This window comes from Tinamus guttatus, unplaced genomic scaffold, assembly GCF_059628265.1.
Source record: "Tinamus guttatus ecotype Peru unplaced genomic scaffold, ASM5962826v1 Tinamus_guttatus_pri_ptg000394l, whole genome shotgun sequence".
NCBI classification, from domain to species: domain Eukaryota; kingdom Metazoa; phylum Chordata; class Aves; order Tinamiformes; family Tinamidae; genus Tinamus; species Tinamus guttatus.
In genome coordinates this window covers 168,923-193,738 of record NW_028288928.1, presented here as the reverse complement: position 1 = coordinate 193,738, position 24,816 = coordinate 168,923, and positions in this window count along the sequence as shown.

Here is a 24,816-nt window from a genome sequence, read left to right as displayed (position 1 = left end):
AAGAATTTTTTTTCCAATGACCAAAAACCTGGATATGAAAATAAATCTTTTTGGTTTTCTTAAGCTTCTGATTGCTCAAAAACACATCTTTACCCATTTGGCAAGACCACCATAAAAGTATGGTGACTTTCTACATTAAAAAACTAGCAGAAAGGAAAAAAATGCATATATGAACTCAGAGTATGGTATGCCAGCTGAGAAGATCAGCTTTCCTAACTCAATCTATCTTACTTAGCTGGAAAGCAGTATACTTTTTATGGCACTATAGATTACATAGGACCTAGGGAAAAAAAAAAAAAAAAAGGCCCTCACATTAAAAACAATCAGATTAGCATAATAAGAGCAGAAAGGAAAGCTGTGGGAACATTTGGGGAGATTTTCGGGTTTTTTTTCCAAGCATTTCAACTCCTGTAGCCAATATAAACACATTACTGATTAGGTCACAGGAGTGTTCACGGCCAAGAAGTTGTTGTAACATGGAGAATGATACTGAGAGCTAAGCAGGGCTTTAATGGCTCTATAGCATATAATAGGTATGTAGGATTCAGAATACAGACTGAAGCATTAAATTCTTTAAACCTAATAAAAATGTGCAAGATACAGTGGGTTAGCTGCAGTAATACTAATGCATATACCTCTTACATTATGCAATTAAAAATGCATTATTCTGGCTTCCACTCATGTAGTTCCTGTTACAAGAGAGGCCTAAAGCACAAAGCAGAGCCCTGACCCTGAATCCAGCTGAAGGCAGGTGCTACTCTCCTTGGTACTGAACCACTAGGAAATGCCATGTGTCAGCATCTGGGATACGGATCACAGCCAACCAGACACTGAAAAGCAGGATCTTCTTCAGAGATTACAGAGACGGGAAAATGGGTAAAAGCTCTCTCAAATTCATTTTAGTGTGGGATAAAGCTTAGTATTTCATTTCTTAATATTAATTCTTACAGAGATTTTCTAATTCTTCATCCCAATTTGTCATACAAAACATCCAAATTGATGTTTTGGGCTAGACGAATATCCCCCTGCCAGGAATCAGGCAACAAAGGAAAACATTCACTCGGCAGTTACAGAATAATCTCTCCCTTCAAAGGTAGGAGGAAAGTTGTTCTAGATGTTACATCCTCAGGGACAATTCAAGCCTCGTAGCTCTCCGATCTCAGGGCAATCTCCTCCACAGCCTCCTCCTCTAGGGTCTGGAGCTTACGTGTATGGTTGCCAGCACCAGCCCTGCACTGTCTCTCTCTGGATCCTGTTGCCTCTTCCAGCAAGTCCCAGGCAAATAGAAAAGATGAGCTTGATTCACATAAAGGTCCTGTTCAGCTTGGACCTAGGACAGCAGAGACATCTGCCAAGTATGAAGTACGTAGTAGGAAGAGGGCTCAGTTGGTGCTGATTATGTGGAAAGAATCTTTAAACTCAATCCCAAATACTCGTGTAAGAGGCATCATCTACTCTCTTCATTGTATTATGAATTGAGACATTTGGAAGAAAATGGAGAGAGGGAGAAAAGAGACAGGGGGAAACTTCAAAATGGAAGTAAAAGAAAAGAACTCCCCAAGCTTTACAGAAATTTTATGTACTCAACAGCCTACATCTATCAAAGAATTCCAGACTAGCTATGCTTAGTTTCTGCCTAACTTATTTTCTTTATGATTCTCCCTAATGAACTCTGATTTATTCAAAAAAATAACAGAAGAGATTTAACTACCTCTAGCCAAGACAAAAGATACCAGGCCCTTTAGAGAAAGGGACAGCAGAGGTTCTGAACTTTTGAGAAAAGCTATGGAGTCTGTCTGAGAAAGGTCTTTCAGAGACATAAGGCCCTAAGAAGGCTACTGGGTTATAGTTCAACAAAAATTTTTAATTTCTATATATGATACCACTTTGGACAAACAGAAAGCTACGCAAGGAACATGGAAAAGTCAGGCCTTGATCTCACACCATTAGTATTGTGCTGAGTGAACTTAACATACTAAAGTAATGCTTATTCTCTTTTATGTGAGAATTATATGAATTAGTAGTTAATCATATATGAGTACTGCCCAGTGCATTTATATTCAGTGAATAATGTTCTTCAATAAAATATGAATAGTTAAATGATCAAAAATGTAATTTGCTTAGCTCATAATATAGTTGCTAATGAGCTTCTTGTAAAAATTCCAACTCATTACGGTATAAAATACATACACAGTGCTGATCTCTCCTTAAAGCAACACCCGAATTCTTAACTATACACACAGCAAATGGACCCCATTTTAGTATGCTCCCCTCTAAAATGTATTTTAAAAATAAGTTCTCTTGAGTATAGCAAATCAGTGTCACATGTCTTTCCTTATGCTTTTTCAGAAGGGAGTCCTTATATCTACTGTTGGAGTAGGGCAGACCTAAAGCACCTGAACATGAACATATTGCTTCTCAACCTCCAAAGTCACTCCCCAAAGTCTCCTAACAAATTTACAGAGCAGTTGTTTAATTGCTGCCCCTTCTGCACCTGCTCAGGTCTCAGCTGCCTTCTCCGCTCAGTGCAATAAAGTACAAAGCAGTTACAGCCGTTCTTTTTCCTTTCTTGCTTCTTTTTTTGCAATAGGCCCGAGACAGTCAGCACTTCTTCTAGAACAAATGTTTTTCCTTTTGTCAACACAAGTGAAGGTCGATCATTATCTAGCTCATTCATACAGGTAGTCCTTTTCAAAATACACAGATTCTGTGCACAACAGCACGCGCATGGTGAAGAAGGCTGGAAAGGTGCTTTTCACCACCATCACTGTATCAAAAATATTCCTCTGGAGGTTCTCAGCTGAAGTACCTGAATGGAAAATGTAATCGTTTTAGACTGCAGTCAATGCAGAGGGTTAAACACCTAAAAAATTATCTAGGATGAATTCAGGCTACTCTTTCCCAACATTCAAACTATCTTCTTTTTTCCTTAAAAACATCAAAGAGATAAACAATATCTAGGACAGATAACAGTTCTGGTCATATAGTTTACTAGACATCTTAGAAACTGACACATAAGACAGTTTAAAGAAAAAAAAAGGAAAAAAAAAAAAGGCTGTGATGACATCTTCACACATACACAAGCACTCTCAGCAAATTTACTGTCTCTTTTGCTATCTCCTCCTGTTCCAAGAAATAGCAGTCCAGATTTTCATGCCCTGTTGGCTCTGTTGCACACTACAGAAATATAAGCAGATGATTGATGGATTCTACAGTATGGAAGCCCTATTTCTTGGCAAATGCACACTTGAAAAAGGCTTCCAGATCCTTGAGCCACACTAGGAATTAACAAGGTCTATAGAGCAATAGTTTCAAACATATATTTAGTATCTAATGTCTTGTCCTTAGTTAAAAATGGTAGATTCAGGTTACCTATAAGGTGAGTGCTTATTCTAATTCTTAATGAACTGGATATTCAGAAATAGGTAACATCAGCATAAATTCCAATTTTGTGTCATTAAAGATAGAATATGCAGTAAAATTTCTGTGCCTTTGAGAACTGATCTGAACTGAACAGTGTATTTTCACACATTTTCAGAAAGCTCTGGCAGAGTTCCCCATCTGAGCACTGAGTAAGCTGATGGCATTCAGGTCCCAATGCGTTTAGACAGAGTGTCCTTAAGCACCCTTTGGTGTGCAAAAGCTACAGCGCTTGCTCCTTACCTGGCTGCATAGCACATATTCTGGGAATAACCTTTTCATCCATTATCTCTTCACAGAAATGTGATCCAGGGATGAGAGCTGATACTAAAGATCCTGTGGTAATTTAATCATAGCTTTCCCAGGGCTCTGTGCTTAGGGGTGCTCTAGATTTGCAGCTGAGAACTAATACACCGTCTTTTCCTTGCTCAGATATGTAGTTCTCTTCTTTCTTTTGCTAGAGTATATTTGGACAAAAACAAACAAACAAAAAATCCTATGATGAATCTGGGCTCCTTTTCTCCCACAGACAACGACTCCACTGAATCACATGAATCTCGTCATACTGCCCTATTGCTCGTGTAAAGCATTTCCTTCCTCGTAGGCTGGACGGTTAAGTAAAGCAGGTTTCTTTGCAACAAAAGTCACTCAGCTTCCTGTAGCTCAACAAATCCCCCAAGAACTTATTTATAAAATTTCTTTGTTCTACTTTCAGAAAAAATATCACATGTTCCCACTGTTTTCCCTGCAGACTAACTTGGCTGAAGCCTCTTTTCCTAAGATTGCAGCACCTGTTGTCCATTTTGGGTGGACACCATAAAGGCTAATAGTCATTTATCATTCCTGCTCTGGGTCTCAACAACATATCTCCTGAGGCATCCCATGATAAAGCAAGAGAATCACAACTCATACACTGCAAGCCAATATTGTATAACTCCTCACAACATTTTCCAACCCAATTTTTACTTCTTGCTCAAGGAGCTTAAAAAAAAAAAAAACACACACACACACACAAGCAAGTCCCAAAACTTAGGAAACTCCTTTCTGTCTTCATATTTTCCCCTACACTATGTTCATGGCATTAGATAGAATTATGATAATGTACACATTTATCCCATCATGCCAAATATTCTGTTTTTCATGAGAGAGTCTTTTTGACCTCTCTCTTTGAACTGGCCTAAAATTTGTCGGATACCACAGGAAGATCCATACTACTACCTGGGAAGAAGTTTCCCTGTGTTGAGGCACAATGATCAACCATAATATGCATAAGATATACAAGTTTGCACAGGCAAACAAGATTGGAAATGCAAACCTGTAAGAATGATGCTCTTATCACAACATAGCAACAGTCTTAAGATGCAGGCTATACTTTTGTTTTCTCTCCTTCACATGTTTTTCCTGAGAGCTCGTAAAAAGGAATGCCATCATTTTAAATGTAAATAATACTGAAGATTCAGTCAAAACAGCCTGACACATGACAAAAAAAGTACTAAACACATTAAAAAGTACTCTAATAAATACAGAGGAAAATACTTAGGCTTTAAAACTCTTATGAATGCTATTGAGCTCGGTTCAAGAAAGCTGACCAGGTGAAAGTCCTAGATGAGTTTGGTGGGAGGGGATGGAAAGGGAGATTTTGAGTAAGACATTGAAGAGCAGAAGTCACGAAAAATCATAATGAAAGAGAACTTTCCCTCTTCTTTCCTCCCATCACCTAAAACATAAACACACTGAATGCTGCTTTTGTTCAAGCAGTTATTTTCTACTGTGCACTCTTTTTGTGTCCAGGGGGCTTAAAAGTGATGACAAGTGTAGAGAAAATGAACACACAAGCTATATTTGAACAAATCTTCTCATACACAATAAGCAGCAATTACGAGAAACCTTTCCGGAGAGAAGGATCAGAACAGACTTGCACTGGGATAATTTTCTCATTCATATCATTTGGGGGAATTATACCACATACATCACATAGACATTAAATTTTGCTATACAACTTTTATTTATTTGTTTTTTTGGCCACCAAAAGGGCTGCATTGATTTTCAAAAAGTTCTTATCCTGATCATATTATCTCTGAAACAGATGCTCAGTGTTGAAAAAAGCAAAAATGTTTTCCAGCTCAAACTCCTACATCGTCATGTCTGTAGCTTATATCGTACTTTTGTTTGTAAGTCCTGTGACATAAATAAAAAACTAAAATGTCAAACAAGGCTTCATAAAATAAATAGGCAAAGCTAAACAAAGGTAGCCTCAGTATCCCTAGGCAAGCTTCTTTGCAAGGAAAATCCTGCATATGCTACATGTATCCTGACTCACACAACGAAATGCCACGTGATGCAATTTCTTCTGCCATTAAGCATGACCCATCTAGAAGATCATATATCTGCCCTGGTGGGATACATACAGTGATATCTTGGGACCTTCTATTGGGAAGTCTTGGATGCGTCCCTTAGACTGGCTGAGTCTAAGATCAGTCCAGATCAGTCTTTATGCGGTTGCCTCAGACCTGAGCTAGGAACACGGGTTTGGCTTGGAGCAGCTTCACAGCTGCTTTAACTGCAAGCACTCTTCACAAAGACCGTCCCAAGAGTTGAGCCACTGTAGAGAAGCTCTCGTGATATCTTTCCTCCTAAGCCGGGTGCTGACCTATTTGTTCTATTCTGGAGGACAAAGAAAGCACAGATAAAGCTCTATGCAATGGAAATTCATAACTGGTCAGCTTACCTACTTTACACCCCCTTTACACTGCCCTTGGGCCAGGCTCCAGCTTACGCAGGTTGTGGGCAATTATTATTTTGTCCATTAATACCGAGAGATAAAAATATTTTGTGATAGGCACAACACAAAATTACAGTAATTTTTTTAAAAAATACGGAACTATTTCAAATACAGTAGAAGATTTGATGGCATCCACTGAACAAAAATAGATACTGTTGCAATCAAAGTCACTCTTTAGCCAGAGAATTACACATCAAACTGAAATTGAATTGCTTGTCCGAAGAACGGAAGAAAACAAACACATAAAAACTGCCTTTTCTTCTCCTTCCACCTGAGCTCCACATTACTTCTAAGTACCTGGCAAACATTTGTAGGGATAGATCCTAACAATGTCTCTCCAAATTGGTAAGTCAGTGCACATCTTTGCACAGAAAGGCCACAGACCAAGCAATAAGCTCTTATAATTTATCGTTTCACTTATAAATGGAGGCAGATATAATGACAAATACATGTTTCAGGAAGCCGAATGTGTTATTATAGCAGAATACTACAGGATTTCAAACATTTCCCTTTTCACCTCAGATTACATAAAAATACCAATACTCAAAATTGCCCACACAAATGGCCTGTTTCAGTTTTTAAAAGTCTGATTTCTTATTCTCTGTGCAGTGAGATTTTTTTTCTTTTGCCCTGCTGATCTTATCTGCTTGCGCACAGCATTCTGCCAGCGTTGGGATGCATTCATGTTTTCTGGCCTTGGGTGTGCTCTGCAAAGACCATCCATCTGAATAATCTTTGGCAGGGGATTGAAGCAAAGGAGATGAAAATTTGCCCCATGGAAAAATGCAAAGGAGACTTTAAGATGGATTTTACACACGACTGGTGGTCAAACGATGTATGCTGGGTACTGGTTTGTTTTTGACTTCTTGTTTATGCTCTTTCATAGTAGCAACAACCTCTATCCCAACCTGTGAACCAAGGACACATTACAGTGAGTTCTCACTGAATCAAAACCAAACAATTTTTCTTAGGGAACTCACTGAAAAGTCTTTCTTCATGGTAAATAATAATAAGACTTACATTATCTACTAATCCTAACATGCAGAGCTGGTGGATTCATGGCATTCCCTGAAGCATCTCCATTTGGTGTATAGCTGTGCAAAATCATAAACTCTGGGCACTTCAAGATACTGTCTGCCCCATTCATACAAAAATGTGTCCATGTTTTAAAATATGAGCTGTCTTTAGCTGCAACAGTGTTTTGAAAACTGGTCTTCTTACAATTAAATGATCAGAGGAGGGGCTTTTATATCCATCCTGCAGAGTTTTTTTTCAAGACATGTTCTAGTAACCCCCAAAAGGCCAAGTGATATGTGGAAAAACACAGCCAAACAAAAAAGGATGCATTTATAAATTCACAGAAACACAGAGGTGATGAATGTTACCTGAGAGTAAGGCATAAAGAAAGCTTCCAAGCAAAAACTACAAATAATTTATACTACCATGCAAAGCAAAGCAAGACAATGCTTGCATAAATCTTACTGCTATTCTTGTCACTCTGCTTCAGTAATGCACATCCTGGTCTTAACATTAGTGGAATTTAGAATTAATGACCCACTGAGATTTATATGACCGATTATACCTCTCAGCATTACCAATTCGGGGCACCTACAGCCTTACATAGACACAGGAAGGTCACTTGAAAAACTTGCTGTTAAGTTCAAAAGATTTCAAACAAGGTCCTTTGCCTATGAAAGAGCACTCTAAACAGGGATCTCTTCAAAAATCCACCCCTACTAGTAACTTCACAAAACTCACTGCGCTTCTTTTTTCAATTTATTTATTTTTTATTAAGCCAACTGCTTAGCAGCGTGGGCCACTTTAATTCATTTGGATGTTTTCACCTTTTCCAAAACTTTGAAACACAACTGGATTTAGTACTAGTCACTATCCAGTAGGAAATGACAGAATGGTTTATGTGCATTAATGCAACCGTGACAGATATGACTACTGAGTGATGTCTAGAGGGATTGCTCAGTGTTAGTGAGGAATTCACTTGGCAACAGCCCTAGTAAGTGAGAAGTCCATAAATTAATATTGCCCAGTTGCAGCAACTGAAGATACTGACATTCCTCTTGGCCCACAGACAGCATTGCACACAGATTGCTCTGTGCATGCAATTCCATATGTTTTTGTGCTTCTCTTCCCCCTTTTCAGCTTCTTTTGAGGAGCGCAACGTGTTGGGAGTGATACAAGGCACAAAGCTCAGTAATCATGCATGTTACACAACAGAGCAAGTTGTGAAATGAAGGAAAAACAGGGCATCTTCTGTGCTAGGAAAACAGCCCAAAAAAAAAAAAAAAAAAAAAAACCCAGACCTTGAAACCTTTTTCAGAGAAGAAAGAAACAAAAAAAAAAAAAGAAAGAACACAGAAAATAGCTGGACAAATACTTGCCTGGCATGAATTAAGTCATTCAAGTACTACATAAACACAATTTATAACAGTAACACCAATAAGCACCTTTAACTACAGCACCAGCACCAAATGCTACCATAATTAGGCAAGAAATGCTCTGCTTTTGAGTCATGAACAGAATACGTGCAACATGATTTGCTATACAGGATCTTGCTATCCAAGTGCAGGCAGCAACATTTATTGAGAAACTCACTGCAAGATAACATCTGACTTAAAAAGGGTTCACATAAGTTTACTTAAGGAGCAAATCCAGAGATTATTTTCAATTACTGAGATAAATTCATGGCTTCTCTCAGGAGAGAAGAAAGGGAAAGTTTTTTTCAATATACCATGTATATGAAAGCTCTAAGAATAGTCCGATTTCACAAACAATATCAGCCCCCTACTAATATTCCTTAACTCTGCTTTTCCCTCCCTCAAGTCATTTTTCCAATTATTTTCAACATTTTCTTTGATCGATTAATAAAAAGCAGCTTTCCTGCTACAGATAACAGGTTACAGAATTCCCTTTATATTGGATAGGTTTTCTCTGCTCTCAAGAATACTAACTGATGTGGTTTTATTTTTTTTTTTCCATCCCCAGAGCTGCAAGGCTCTGGCCAAGCATTGACTTTTTCTGCACAGAACTCCTCAGTGCTTTCAGAGAGTATGTGGATGACAGCAGGACAAAATCTCTAAGCTCCAACACTTCTAAGATATCAGGAGGACCTTCAATTAATAAGCCAGGAGTCTCTGTTAATCTGAATAGAAGGAATAGCTTTACCAGCTTGTCTGGAAAGGCTGCAGATCTGGAAAACAAACAAGCAATAAAAATCCTTCAGCTCCTCAAAACTGAATATGAAACGGGTCAGCATACTGATTACAGACTCCTCTTTAGTAAGTAAGAAGTGGCATCCTCATCTGCAGCCGTGAAGATGTATCCATACTATCTGCTTTAGACATCTCACTAACACACATCTCTAGGGTTCCCATATGCTGGGGACATATTTGGAGGCCTCCAGCTGGCAGTCCAGAGCCCAAGGGGCTGCTCTGAGTACATATGCATGTAGGCCCCTAATTAAGGGAGTCTATGTTGCATGCTCAGAGTGAGACTCTGAAATCCTCCCCAAAATTTCAGCACAGTGCAATGCTTGATGCACATGGTACACATGAACCTCTGCATCCCCTTTGGTATTTTAGCCCTAATTGCCTCCCTTCATGACAGGCACTTCCACGAGTAAGAGGAAGAAATCTACATATGCATTACGCCTGCAGCCCTCTTTGGGCAACAGCAAATGTCAGGAGTTAAAGGGCAGAGTGTGCGCAGAAATAAATAAATAAATAAAGGTGAGATTTATTTTCTTCTGTGCTGAGACCTGGAGATATGCCACAAACATATATTAGTTCTCCTAAGATAGCTACTCAAGATATTGATGGAGTTGACAGTGCAATCTTGTAACGCTCCCATCAGACCACCGCCAGACTCATGTTAGCACTGTTCGGGGGCAGACCTGCAGCTCCACAGCAGTTTAGCCACTCTAATGCATTCCATCCATCTTTAGGGGTATATTTTATTAGCTTAAGAATAAGAAGAAAGCAGAAATAGTCTGTTTGCTGAGTAGTGGAATCATTGACAAGAAACAGATGTCTTGGAGGTAAAATAGGTTAAAAAAAAAAGCATATATAGCAGAACAGTAAATGGCTTAGTAGACTGGAGAGAGAAAGAAAATAACCCCACATATTTGTACAAAAAGTACATGGGCCTTTAAGGCTAAAAACAAAGGGTTCTAGTCATAAATGATCACAAGATTATTGTCTGACCACTTGCTGTCTTGCGCACACACCAACTTGTTTTTTACAATAAGACTTGTTCACTTGCTTCACCAAAATGAGCATTTTTTTTCTCTTTCTCTCTTATAAAAAAAAAAAGTCCATTGAAAATAACTCCCTGATCTTCCATCCTTTCAATAGAGCTGAAGTGCTCTTCACACACATAGTACACAAGCATCTTGAATTAGCAGGGAACTATTTTTAAATACATGAAGGATAAGATATGAAATTAGTTTCATGGGGAATGAGAACCTTAGAGATTATTTACTCTCCCTTAATTACTTTGACTAACCACTCATTTAGCTTTCCAATAGTACTACCTATTTCACACTCAAATTTTGAAACCAAAGACAGGAAAATAATTTTTTGAACAATTAAGGCTATGGACTTTAATGAAACATAACCACATTTCTCAATTTTCCTACCCACGTATAAACTAATTAAAGTTACTATACATTTTTTTGAATCATTGCCTAAAAGTAATCATCCAGACACAAAAGCAAGCATCTTTCTTCGAACAAACCATATGAAAATTCTGACAACTGGCCAAAACTACCATTCTGATGTAGGTAGCCTGTTTGAGGCACTACTGGCCTCAAACGATAAAAGATATAAAACAGATTATCAGAAATGTATTTCTGAGAGTAAGAACCTCAGGTGATAGGACAGTCTACCAAGAAGACACTCACATTTCTGTGTCTCAGAAGACTAAGAAATCAAGTGTAGCCATAGTGCATAGCTGGGCTTCCTGAATTATCCATCTGCAATTCAGTCACTCACACAGAAAACAAACAAACAAACAAAAAAAAACAGAATTGATGAAATAGCTTTTCAGAGCAAAACCACTTACACGGTAAGCTTCAAATGTAAAATTAAAGAAAAACAGCAATAAAAAATGAGTTCTATCATGTCAGCAAATTAGTTAGGATCTTCTTGAGAAAGCCTCATAATATAACAGAGGGAAAATGAATAGAAAGGATGAAGAGAGCAAAGAAAAAGAAAGTAATGTAGAAGGTGGTGCATTAAAATGAAATAGCAAGTCCAAAATATAAAAGAAATGAGAAACTTAGAATAAACAGACAAAAAGAGCAGGAAAAAACAAGTTAAACAAATGGAGAGAAGACAAGAAGAAAAAAAGAGGGTAAGGAATGGGGAAGATGACATACAGAGGGGACAGCTGAAAAGCAACAACAGCAAAACCCTACATTCCTCCCCTCCTCCCCCCTCCTCTCTTCTAAATTGCACTGGAAAGCACAGCTGAACAGGACACAAATGAAATTTGTTCCATTGGATAAGGAAGCTTCATTCAACATGGACAGCCCGGGATTCAGTCTCAACTCTGTCACATAGTGGGACTTTTTGCCAGTATTTCTGAGCTCCCATAGGAATAAGACTTCACTCGAGCGATGCCTAACTGATTTTCCACACCTGAACACCTGAGACAGTGGATACCATAACATCAGCTCTGAGTTTTTTAGGACAACTGGTCTTTACCAGGTAAGAGAATAGAGGTGTAAAAGCTGTCACAGTACTCCTCACAGCAGTGCCTACTACTGCCAACATGCACCTGAAATTACAAGTTCTGTCATTAAGCAGCATTATCAAACCATTTATAATGTTATAAAGTACTAATAGGGCTCCTATCAGCTGTCAGTGACTAATTTATCAGTGAAAAAAAAAATTAGGCTGTTACCAATTAGCCAAGGAATTGCTATGAAATAAATTTAAAGTGGGTTGTCTGAAGATTTCAAAAGAGATTTGCAGAGAAAGAGGCTTCAGCTTTGTGGTCCACTTTTCATCGATGAATATTTTGCCATTTCAATAAAACAGTCATTGCAGATCACAAAGAAAGAAGAAAGAACCTGAAAAGAGTACTCTCAGATTGTTTATTAGAATAAAATGAATATTAATAGGTAGTAGAAATTCTCTCGAGAATTGACTGTTGCTGGATTTTGGACCTCTTTAGGCTGTTAAGGTGGCCACGTAATCTCACAGTTAATGGTGCATTTCCATGTGAATGTTTAAAGCATGATGGGTTTGCAAGGCTAAATCGTAAACTTGGAGTTTTCTTTACGCTCTTGACAGAAAACTGTGATGTTCTCTAAAAGGTTGAAATAAGAGACATTTTCAAATGTAACTACACCCTAACTAAGGCTTTTAGGAGCAAAAAAAAATCCATAGAAAATGTTTAAAGAGACATTGGGATAACACGTTTCTATATTATGACAACCAGAAGTAAGATGCCAAATTTTTCATCTTACATACTCCAAGTGAGGCAAGTGGTTTACAAGCCCTATTGCTTTGTTTGATAAAAAGCAAGAAGTACATTTTGTATTAGGCAGATTATATGTACATCTTTCATAGATCCATCACTCATTGCTGTAGGCTTCCCAGTGACAAATACATTAAAGAGACTGAGATACCAGCAAGTGACTATACGCTCTGTACTTTTGAATTCAATTCAACTGTTCTATCCAATCTGAAAAGGAGAAATACTGAAGAAATAGGTTTCTTAAGCTCTGCTTCTTAAGAGTAGAGCATCCATGATGACTTTATCTATGTCTGCATCTTCATCTGTTTCCCCTCCAGTTTCTCCAGAAAATGGGGCATCTTTGGTCAGCATCAACCAAATTTGACAGAATGCAGAGTCCTTACCTTTTCATGAAAATAAGCCACTGAAAAAACAGTGGGGTGATTAACTAACAGCCCATGGTGTGAAGGGCAGGTACTTAACCTTCTTCAGAAAGCCCACAGAGGAACCACCACTAAAGCATAACCTGCAGAAAATAAGATGAGGTTGGCCCCGGTGCTCACAGCACCACCATTTATCTGGTCACTCTTTCTGTCCTTTGGAATTCCAAGCAGTCCATGTCAGACTATTTACTGCAAGCTGGACACACTACAGACACACTTCCCATGACAACTACTGTGATGGCTGATCTTCACACCACAGTATTATCCTAATAAACTGCCTCGCAGCCTCAGGGTCTTTGTTCTCATGTAAGTGACCTACAGTCGGTCACCCTGGATCTTATATAAAGCATGACAAGCACAGAGGTTATATGAGTTAATTGCATAGTAACTGCAAAACAGTGTGCTTTCTTTCTCTCCACAATGCAGTCTTTCTCTACTGAAAACAATTGGAGTTACTCTGCAATTCTAGCTAATGATAGGACTGTATATCTGGATAACTGTATCATTAGATAATGTTACCAGCACATATACTAGCCTGTCTGAATGGCATTTGACAATGAAACACAAATTAAGAAACCTTCTCCAGAATAAAGGTAACTTTGGGTTCATCTGGTAACTTGCTAGGCATTTAGAAATTGAAGGTGAATATTCCCTTTATAATCCTAAGAAATAAGAATCAGACTGTAATCTGTTATTGTGCTATAATTCACTAATACCTCTACACCCTGAATTACTCAAAACAAACCATCAAGTATTAGAATCTGGCCCTATAGATCTTAATTCTCAAAGAACATTTGACATTACTCACGTAAAAAAGGTGCATTCTCCATCAATACATAATGCACAGGAACCAATTTGTTTCTTAGGAGAGCTCAAAACTCTTTGCCAAAAGCCTCTGCTTATTCTATTACTCCTAACAGTCTCCTCTTTTATTGGTCTACAGGCAAGTTTTGTTACTAACTTTGAAGTGCAAGTCGAGGAGACTTGGGATTCCTCACACACTTTCCAGAACTCATGCAGTTTTCTTTCTCCAACATAAAACAGCCACTGGAAAACCTTGAAGTTAAAGTCTATAAAGATTTTATTAGGTAACACACAAGCCATGCACTACTGAATTAATTCGGTAATATGCTTGTCCCTCCAATATAGTCTGAAAATGAAAGCATAAAATTATAAGTAAAAATGCCCAAATGCCATAATTGAGTCAAAAGTCTATAAATAGCCCAGTCTATGACTCTTTTAATCTATTTTAGTTGTTTTTTAACAACTTGGGATATGTCTATATAAGCCTTTTGAAGATACATTCAGTTTCTCCGTACCTAGGCCTCATGACGCTCAGCCAGGGCTGAACATGAAGTTTTGTTAGCAAGCATGAAGTTCTTAAAATATTTCAAGCATTCAAGTACAACAAGTAAAATGGGGAACACTGGGCTGTGAATAAAATATTTTCAAACCTGAAATATAACCGTTTTCAACTGTCAGTGTTTTCTATAAGAATATTGCTACAGTTTTCCATTATTCTGGCACAAAGCAAGATGACACACCGTAAACTGTAACAATCTCCATTCTTAAGTTGTAAGACCACCTTTGCTCTGACTATCCCATTTCCTTTTATCCAACTCCCTGGAAGGCCTGGTGAGAATCACAGACAAAAAGAGCTGGAAATGACTAAAAGACAGGCCTGGTTACACCCTTTAAGAACAACAAAGTTATATCTACCATGTTCTTGAAAACCTCAATCGATAAGGAACCCATGATAATCACACAGTCCCCTCCAGTGTCTCTATATCCTTACCACTATATTTTCTCCCACCACTTCTTCTTTCTTGCAACATAGTCACCCTGCAACCTTTCTTCTACTCATATGGAGCACGAGTAGACATAGTAAACCAATTTCTCACTCATATGTCGGGACTTTTCCTCTTCTCGGCCTTCATCTAGTGCATGAGCATCACAGTTCTGTTTCTACAGCTTTTAGAGCACCCTTTAGTATTTTTCCTCAAATATTTAGTACTCTTTGTTTGCAAGTTAAGTGGAAATTTTCTTCCTCTAAGCTAGAGTGTCATCAGCCTATAGCTCATGACAGTACCTCTGAAATAATACTTAGTTGCTCTCTGATGATTAGTTATTCTCAGGAGAATTTTGTGCTGTATAAGATTCATATGAAAGTCATGTTCAATTTCGCTTTAAATATACTTCCATTATTGAAGACCACAATGTAGAGGCAAAAATAAAGACAAGATCTGCCTCAGAGGACAACGTCAGAGTAATTGAAGAAATAAAGCACTAATTTTGCTTTTTCACAGCATCTCCTAAACATGCAGCAGGTGACTTCTTTCTCCATGAGAATGAACTCTCAGCATTAGGACAAAGTGATTTGGGAAGTTCTCATTTTATTTTGCTTTTGCTGCTGCTACTCTTGCTCCTCAGGTGCTTGTGGAGCACCTCCCTGTCGTGCAGGTGTCCCTTGGAGACACAGCTGATAGCATTACACAGGTCTGCATTTTTCCTTGCATGGATGCCTATACATTTCTTATGTTCAGTGAAACACATTGCATTAATACAAGTGCTCTTTATTTTAGATGCTGCTTTTTTAGTTCTTTTCCCTTACCCACTTAAAAGTCAACCAGCGAACATAAATCTCTTTAAAAGGGCAATATACAAAAGCTTCCATCTCAATCTATACTGCAATCAACATAACACAAAACGAGCAGTGTTAGCACAAAAGGAAGTTTCTTACCAAGTTCTAGGCCCTTATTTTCCTAATGTTTAGGACATGACCAACTACTGTTCTCTGTGCTTCCTAAAACAAAGAAAAACTGTGTTTTTTCTTGAAGGAAGCTCATGCTGAGGAGCCACTGAAATAACAAGAGCAGTGACTTCAGCAATCATCACAGCTACATTTCAATGACAGGGCTGTCAAAGCATCTCATCTTCAGGATTATCAAACTCGGTGTTCTGCTCTTTCACTTCAGTTTTCAGTTTCATCTGGCAGCCCGTTTGACACTGAAGAACCAAAATAAATGGATTTTCTGCATGATTTCAAGATGACCACAAGTCTATTCCGTCTAGTTACTCTTTCAACACTTCTAGTATAGACACAGAAGTATTCTTTGATTGCAGTGGATCAGCTCACTCAGGTCACACCACTCCTCCATTCTCGGGCAAGATCAGTCTAAACATTATTACTCTTATCAGGTCTGTTTTATTTGCAGCATACATCAAGCAAAGAGAATCAACTTCATTATTAAGGAAAAGGTAAATTTAAATACAAGATTGATAAACTGTCTTTATAAGAAGAAACGTGCCACCCAATGTGCTGCCCACTTTCAAATTTGAACCAACAAAACCTGGCTGTGCAGTACACCACTCACTTATTTCTCCTCACAGTCCATGAAGAGCAGATTATATTAAGCAGCTACTCTGTTCTTTATCAGTGAGCGCTCTCTTTCCCTCTCCCTGGAGAATATATGTAGTTATATAATCTGTCTGAATATTTTTGAGGAAACATAAAAAGAAATTCCAATTTCTCAGCTTTTCTCTTTTAGTTAAAAAAGTAAATGGTTTCCTTCCCAGACTGAAATTAGATCCATCTTCTCTTTTGCAAAGGAAACAATATAAAGCACACATTATGGATGTTCTGCAAAATGATACTGAAGCTAAACAAAAGAACCCTGGAAAATAAAACTGCAAACTCCAACTAATTAGGCACGCACTGCACCTGGTTTCACATGTTTTTTTGTAATACTATTAACCTTGTTTACAGAATTGGCAAGAAACTGGATATCCGAGCAGACTGGCAACAGTACACCCAGACTTTTACGTGGAGTGTATGAGCTCAGGTTCAGCCCGGTTTCCTGTAGGAGCTGAAGACCTGCCCCCTCTCACAGGCTGTAGGCAGAATAAAATTCTATTGGCAATTGCTACCTTGTTCCTATGAAGTGGGGGATCCCATTCCCCCTCCCCTCGAAAAAAAAGCATCGACATAAACAATATTTTCTCTCGCTGTTAAGATATGCAGAGCCTCCAACCAAGAATTGGTCAGGGGGCTCTTCATTTGTTAGGAAGAAATAAATCCAAGAGACACTCGTTTGACTGAAAGAAAGACAAAATTGAGAAGATTCTAAATCAGATTCATTTTCTTTGTCCTTTCAGTCTAACACCTCCGTGTGAAGACACGTGTGTCTGCCAAGGAGGCAAGAGTGAGTGAATAAACTGCCCCTTTACAACTATCAAACCCGCACAGAGCATTGCTCACATCCAGGTGCCCGTCATCCTTAGCTGCCGGCAGAGGACTATGAACATTTGCTTTTCTGATGCATCTACAGCCTTTCTACCCTGGGCTGTGCTCTCATCAGGTTTCTCCACTAAGCAGGGTCATGGCTCCCAGGAAAACCCTCAATACACTAAGTGGGTCACTTAATGCAGTAAATGCAACTCTTTCTTTTGAGTCAGTGTTGAAGAAATGCCAAGATCCACCATAAATCACCAGATTAGACTTAAGTATTTTTGCCACCAAAACACAATCCTCTGCTATCAGAAAATGAGAGGGAACTGCTTCACTCAGTAGCAAACTCTGACTCTATATGCAGAGGAGCCACTAAATCAGGGTATAACACTGTTTCCCGGAATGTCAGACCAGGAAAATATTAGAAGAGATTTGATACTTACAGATGAAACAAAGTTATTTGTCTTCACGGAAAGCCTTCCTGGCTCTTTTTATAAGGGCATGAATATCAGCATCCGTGCGAAAAGTGTGCTCTCATTCAGGTTATTGCATTCTACCTCCTTAAATTCACCCTGTGGCTTTATCAGCCACTTCAGCTACTTCCATTTCATTTCTTCTTCACTTCCCTGTCAAAATGCTTCCTAACAGGTATGGGTAAGTCTAGGGAGAGTTGTAGAATAGTGTTAAACCCTCAATGATCTCTAACCCAGGCACAGTTGTTACATCCTGAAGCATTTTTGTACTGTGTGTAGGGCACAGCCCTCTTTAAAAATTGCATAAAGCCACCCTGTCATACCGAAATAGCTTTTTGTTATCCACTTCAGTCATGGGGAAACCGTTCTTCATCATGAGCTGACAAGGTCTATCATACCAAATCTGAAATCTTAAATTTCAGGTTAAAAGTATCGTGTGTATACAGAAATATATTTATGTCTCATTTAACATAACTTTAAAAATAAAGAGCTATTAACAAAAACAAATTGTAATTAAGATTGTGGTTGTCCTGCTTTCTCCTTGTAAAGATGACAGATAGAATAATAACCTTTTCTAAACAGTTCTTTTCAGTCTAAAGGATTCCATCCAAAAACCCTGATCATAGAAGAGCATTATCAATATATACAAGTAATCTTATATAAAGCAACCTACCCGATTTCATTACCAGCAAAGACCTAGATTTATCCACCTAATTGTATGGGTTCTTTGTACTCAACTTGGATCTTTTCCGTAGTCTTCCCATGAAAAGAAATAATAAAACGCCCCTCATATCTGCAATGCAAATTCAGTTTTAACCCTTTTTGTTCTGCCTAACAAAACCTTCCTCCAGCTTCACTTAGCCTCCTCTCTGACGTCCATATCCCACACCATTAGCTCTAGAGACAAAGTCCAACAAAACCTGGCTTATATGTCAGAGGGTTTAAGTGATCACTTGGAGTGTACCAAGAGGGTATTGACTTTCATTTGCAAACTGATCAAACCTTACTCTTTACACGGAAATAAATAAATAAATAAAAATTCCCCTACGTCTAACAGCCTTTACTCTGCACAACCATTTTTTTTTTCTGAATATTCACTTCAAAGTGAAATGAATTACAAGATACTGGTGTCATAGCATCATTCCAGTAAGAGCTCCTCAAGACAAATGCCAGCTATACCTCAAGCCTGCATCTTACCTGGAGAAGGTTTCTCCCGGGCTGAAAATATCTGCATGGGCCTTTCTGAGAAGAGAAGCTGCTCTCTCCTCCCCTTCCCAGGGTGACCGCAGCCATCAGGACTTGCGCACAGTCCAGCTGGATCAGGGAGACGGCTGTTAGGAGCCCAGGGCATCCCGGCATCCCGATGGGGAAGAGGTAGGGGCCAGGTAGGAAGCTGTGGTACCTGCCAACTACCCATCACTGCCACCTCATGGCAATGTGCTCCACTATGGGATTAAACAAAACGTTGCAGAAGCCGTCACCTCCGTACCCGCTGCACCACGATGGGCTGCTCCGTGTTTTCAAAAGGGAAAGCAGATGAAAAAGAAAACAGAGCTGTTACTAGAAAATTTACCGCAGCTGATCTTTCCATAAACACCTCACAGCACTGACTCAACCTGAGCCCACATTGTGACCCTGTTCTGAGCCCTGCTTTTAAAAAACACGTTTTTTTCACCACCTGTGTTGGCACTGAAAATTGCCTGGCCAATGTACGAACACTTCAGTTTGAGAAAAAGCAAGTTGAGGGTAATTGGCCCGATACCTGACCTAGTTTCTTCTGTAACTTCCAGCTGAAACTAGAACAAAATATATACATGGGAAAAGGACTGATAGATCCTGCACTCCATCTCCTTCGAAACGAAGGATTTCTTCCCCAAAAACATTTAGTAATGACTTGCTACTCTTGTTTTAAATGTCCAAGAGTTGGGGCTTTCACTATACTCAGGCCTCTCTAGCCTGTAATGCATCTTTCCATCATGAAGTTCCTGCTCAATATTCACCTTAAGCTTTTACTTCTTTAATTTCTCTGCTTATCCTAGGTATTCTCCCATGCGCCCTACTGAGAAATCTGATTCCTTTTTGTTTTGATACATTTCAAATATCCGAATGTAATTAACCTATCGCCCCTTGTTCGATGCTATGTATACATCTATTTCTAAGCATTTGCCCTCGAGCTAGTTCCTCCAGACCCCTGAGTATTTTATTGCTCTTCTCTGAGCTCCAGTTTGTCAATAACTTTCTGATGATATGATATTCAGAGTTTTCAGATGTGTTCACAGCAGGGCCTTGTAAAAAGGCAACCCCACTTCTTTGCTCCCTGACACTGTACCTTTTTGTTGCCAACTCAAAGACAAATTGGTCTGTTTTGTAATCAAATCATACTGTAAAATCATGTATTGCTTCCTGTTGCATATTAATTTTAGATCTTTTCCAGCTACTATAATCCATCAGTAAGTTCCCATCAAGAACAGCTGAGACCCTTCCCAGATGAGATTGCATTTTGTACATTTTTCCCCTTTTCTCTACTATCCTGCAAGAATCCTATTCAAATTCTGTTGATTCCAAAGCAAAGATGATGTTAGTTTCAAAGGTTATAGGTTTTGCTTGAGGCCTCTATTCAACAAAGCGTTTAATTACATGCCTAACTTTAACTACATGCTTAAATCCCATTGATCTCAGCAAGTAGAGATGGTTTTAAGCATATGTTTTAAAAAAAGAAAAAAAAAAAGAAAGAAAAGTTAGGCGTGCAAGTCAGTGCGTTGCTGAACCAAACGCTCAGTTTCTGTAAATCACACGGATGGTTATTTTCTTTATTTTCCATATTTGGCAAGAATTGACAGCTCAGTGCTTTTATGTCATAGGATTTACAAATGAAGTTTCAAGGGAGTCCAAAACTGACATCACACATTTGTTCCTTTCTTAAAATAAGAAAAGGAAAAAAATACTTAAGTAAATATGTAACAGTATGACAATCATTAAGCCTATAGGATTTAAGCATGCAATAAGTAACTCCACATTCTTGCTATTGCAGTACTCCTTGAAAGAAAAAAAAATGAAAAAAAAGAAAAAAAGCTCTGAGAAACCACAAAACCACAGGCCTATGGCACATGCACCTCGCATAAGACATGAAGGACATTCCCTGTTAGCTCATTAGCCACTACCATCATCTTGTAGTTAAATGGAGAGAGCAAAGTTGTCAATTTCTTAATTCCTATACACCAAATAGCCTTAAATGAAGCAGACTAAACTCAGTGTTCCAAACAGGATGGATTTGAAGGGGAAAGAAAGTGCTAGGCTTTGGTTCTGGTCATGGGATGACTATTTCCATCAGTTTCCGATGTGTGTGACAGCACGTGTAAGGTTTTACATTCATCACTAGCAATAAATGCAGTTGGCATAACAGGAATTTCAGGGAGAGCACTTAAAAATCACTTCCACACGTCTTCCACTCTTTACGTGCTGAAGAGTTCATAAGCTTCCTCCCTTTAAAAAAACATTGGTACTTTTTGTGTTCTTTGCCTTCCCTAATTCTGCTGCCTGCAGGGATTGCAGTTAGGCGGCTGTAGCAAGATCAACCTGCAGACTACCTGGCTGTAGGGCTGCAGGTTTGGGAGAACTGCCATCAAAACGAAACACGGGAGAAAAACTGGAAAGCGAGTACTGCTTCTCAGCCATGAAGTCTTCCAAAAATCAATTAGCGTGTTCTAAACTGAACTATCCACATGCACCAGAGTATCGAATTGCATGATTTCCAAAATAAGCGTCAAAGAGCAACTACTTTCTAATATATCAGAATTATAATATTCTCTTCCTGTTCAACCATTTGTATTCAAGTGCTGTAACACTTCCCTATATCAGTATTTAACATGAACCAGAAAGATAGGTATCTATAGGCAATATAAATAAGGTATACATGACAGCACATTGGATCTCTTAAATAATACTGTGAACCCCAAAAGCCACTCGCAGATTGCAGTTCCCATATTTAGCATAAATTCTGTTGTTTTTATTTTATTCTATTGTTTTATTAAATGCATACATAATCAAAGCTGTCTGTTTTCCTCACAGCAAATCTTCCTTGCAACTTCATAGTTTCCAAGATGCACTCAATAGCGTTAAGAACTTGTATGTAGTAAACACATCCACTTCTGCAGGTTTCTGGTGAAGCTAATGGATAATCTAGCACTCTTTTATTCATGGATAAATACCACCGGATACAAAAGGCAGACATAAAGCTCCCACAGACAACTTTTTGTGTCTCTCTATGACACAGCCAGGAAAGGTGGCAAAGAGGCAAAATTGCAGCCTCTTCTCCGTTTGCTGCACGTGCAGCTACACGTCTGTGACTGCTCCTTCTCCTAGGGCAGCTCAGCATCTCCAAGGGCTGCCTGAGCACCAGCACCTGCTGGAAAGCTGCAACCCGGCAGGCAGTGAGTACAGATAGAGGGTCAGATCCCCAGCCTGCACTAAGGGATTTTTTCAGATAGATGGCAGTGCACAAAGCGCCACGGAGACGGGTCCAGTGTCGAGATTCCATCTCAGGCGCTCCAGCTCGGGGAATTGTTGCATTATCAGAATCACTTTTAGAAACACCAGGGTTTAGGACCCAAACGTGCTGCACTCTGAGGGCTCTTCCTTTCTTCTTTGCCTTTCGGAGGGGTGAACGGGGTACCAAGGATGCAAACACAGCAAAAGCAGCACTTTGGATTTCACTTCTCGTCCCCATGAGTGACAAAGGATTTTCTGAGTACATGCTAACAAATACAGCTTTCGAACACAAAGATAAAAGCTGATTAACAAGATAAGGTCCAAAAAGAGATTATATACTGTAGCTAACAGTCGATCATAAATCAGATCTCCGAGGGTCTGTAATAACATATATTTCAACATATCCCAGCAACACAGACAGGATATTTCAAATAGCAAAATTTCTACAGATTTCTACAGACTATCCCTCTTCATTCTAACAGACGCTGTCATAAAGCTAAGAGCAGCAGAGTCAAAACTTAACCGTTTAATTGCAACTCCCAGCAAATCTCTTCCCCACAAAAGGCAAACGCGCACAAAGCAGCGGGTACAGACAGGGGCAGATCTCGCAGTTATTGGCTGTGCATCTACCCGAGGGTTTCGGCGTGCCGCCACCGCGCCGCGGAAGCATCCGCCACCGTTTTGTTTTCAGTTCGCAGTAGGGGGTTGCTAGGAAACAAAATACTATTGTCTGATTTCATGATCTATTGCAATAGCGCCTTCTAAATCTATTACCGGATTATTTTATATCTTGTAGCCAGATTAGGACTAACAGGGAAACGCATGCACACAGGGAGAGCAACAACAATGCCTCGGAATTCAAGGGAAAGGATGCAGATGCTTCAGGTCAAAGACAAGAAACTATCCTAAGGAAAGAATAAGCAGCCTGGGGATATTTGTGTACACACGCACCCTCACACGTGTACCATCCTTCCACTGCTGGAGCTATAGTTTTGCCCAACTTGCCAAGACTCTCGCTGCTGAGGACACACGATGCTCTCTTACTACTTGGGAGCTACTGCACACGGTAAGTTCTGTAAATATCACATGCTGCAGACTGCCTGGTGCAGGCAAACAAACCAACCAGACTCATTTTTCTGGAATTTAGCTCAGGGCTACATTGGTGCCCTAAATTCCTTATGTAATAGGCTTTCTTGCTTTCTTTCTTTCTTTTTGCACATTAGGACAGATAGAAAAGTCTAAGATAACTCCCTTCGCTACCCCCACCTCTCCGCCCCAAACGCACACAGTTCAGTGTGAAATAAATAAATAAATGTACCAGGAAAAAGAGATCTAAAATAGAAAGCCACAATAGCAAATTTCACATATTTTGACAGTGACAAATCTTCCTAGAGCAAGAGAGTAAAGGACTATTGAAACCAGATAAATGTGGGTGTCTGTGAAGGCAGCCCCACAGCACCTCCGAAGGAGACCTCACCAGCAAAAACCAATCATACTTAAAAAGCAGCGAGACAGACGAATGGACTTATGCACACAGTCCTATAGAAAAAGGCTTTAAATAAAACCTGCGCAGTAGTTATTGCTCTTTTATGCATAGCTACAATTTCACACCATGCACTACATGCACTATTTCAAAGTGTTCTCAACTTATTCATTAATGCCAATGAATTTTATCATCCCTCTCTAAATTGGAGGTGGAAAAAAAAAAGAATGAAGTACACTGTTCATCAAAAGCTTTTGCCATATTGCAACAGAACTTCCAATAATAATAATAATAAAGTAGTAACATGCAACATAGTATATAGACGATCCACGGGAAGGATCCCAGAGCTTCTTGCCCCTCCTGCCCAGAGAGGGTCCAACCTTCCTTACAGAGACGAGAAGTGCTCTCTGAAAAGCACATTTAAAATTAAAGCAGAGGAGGGAAACGCAGGGGAGCTCTCTCCATACCCCACAACCGCGAGCCGCCTCCGGCGACCAGATCAAAGCGAGGGGATGCGGACACGGCCCGCGGCCAACCGCGCTCCGGGGGATCCGGCTCTCCCCGCTGGAGCAGCGGCGTCTCCCGTGCCCGTGGGCGCCGGGGCAGCCACAGCTGCCCTGGGAGCTGCGGGCGCTGCGGGAACGGGCAGGGGAGGGAGGGCTGGGACAGCCACCTCCGGAGCTGCCACCAAAAACTGTGGTGGGAACCGGCGCTGTGGGGTCCTGGCAGCCGCTAATTCCCGCGGAGGGGGGACCGGCGCTGCAGGCACGAGGGGCCCCGGCGTCCGAGCCGGCCGGGCCCACGCGCGTGCCCCGCGGGAGGCGGCGCGGGCCGGGGCCGCGGCTCGCGGGGCTTCTCGGCGGCGGCAGCGCCGGGCTCGCCGCGGCAGCCGCAATTAAGAGAAAATAATTAATAAATGAATAAATAAATAAATAAACGGAGCCTCTACAGGGAAGGGGGGAGGAGGGGGAAATCAATAAATAGATGGAGCGGCCGGACCCCAAACAACACCAAGAGCCCCG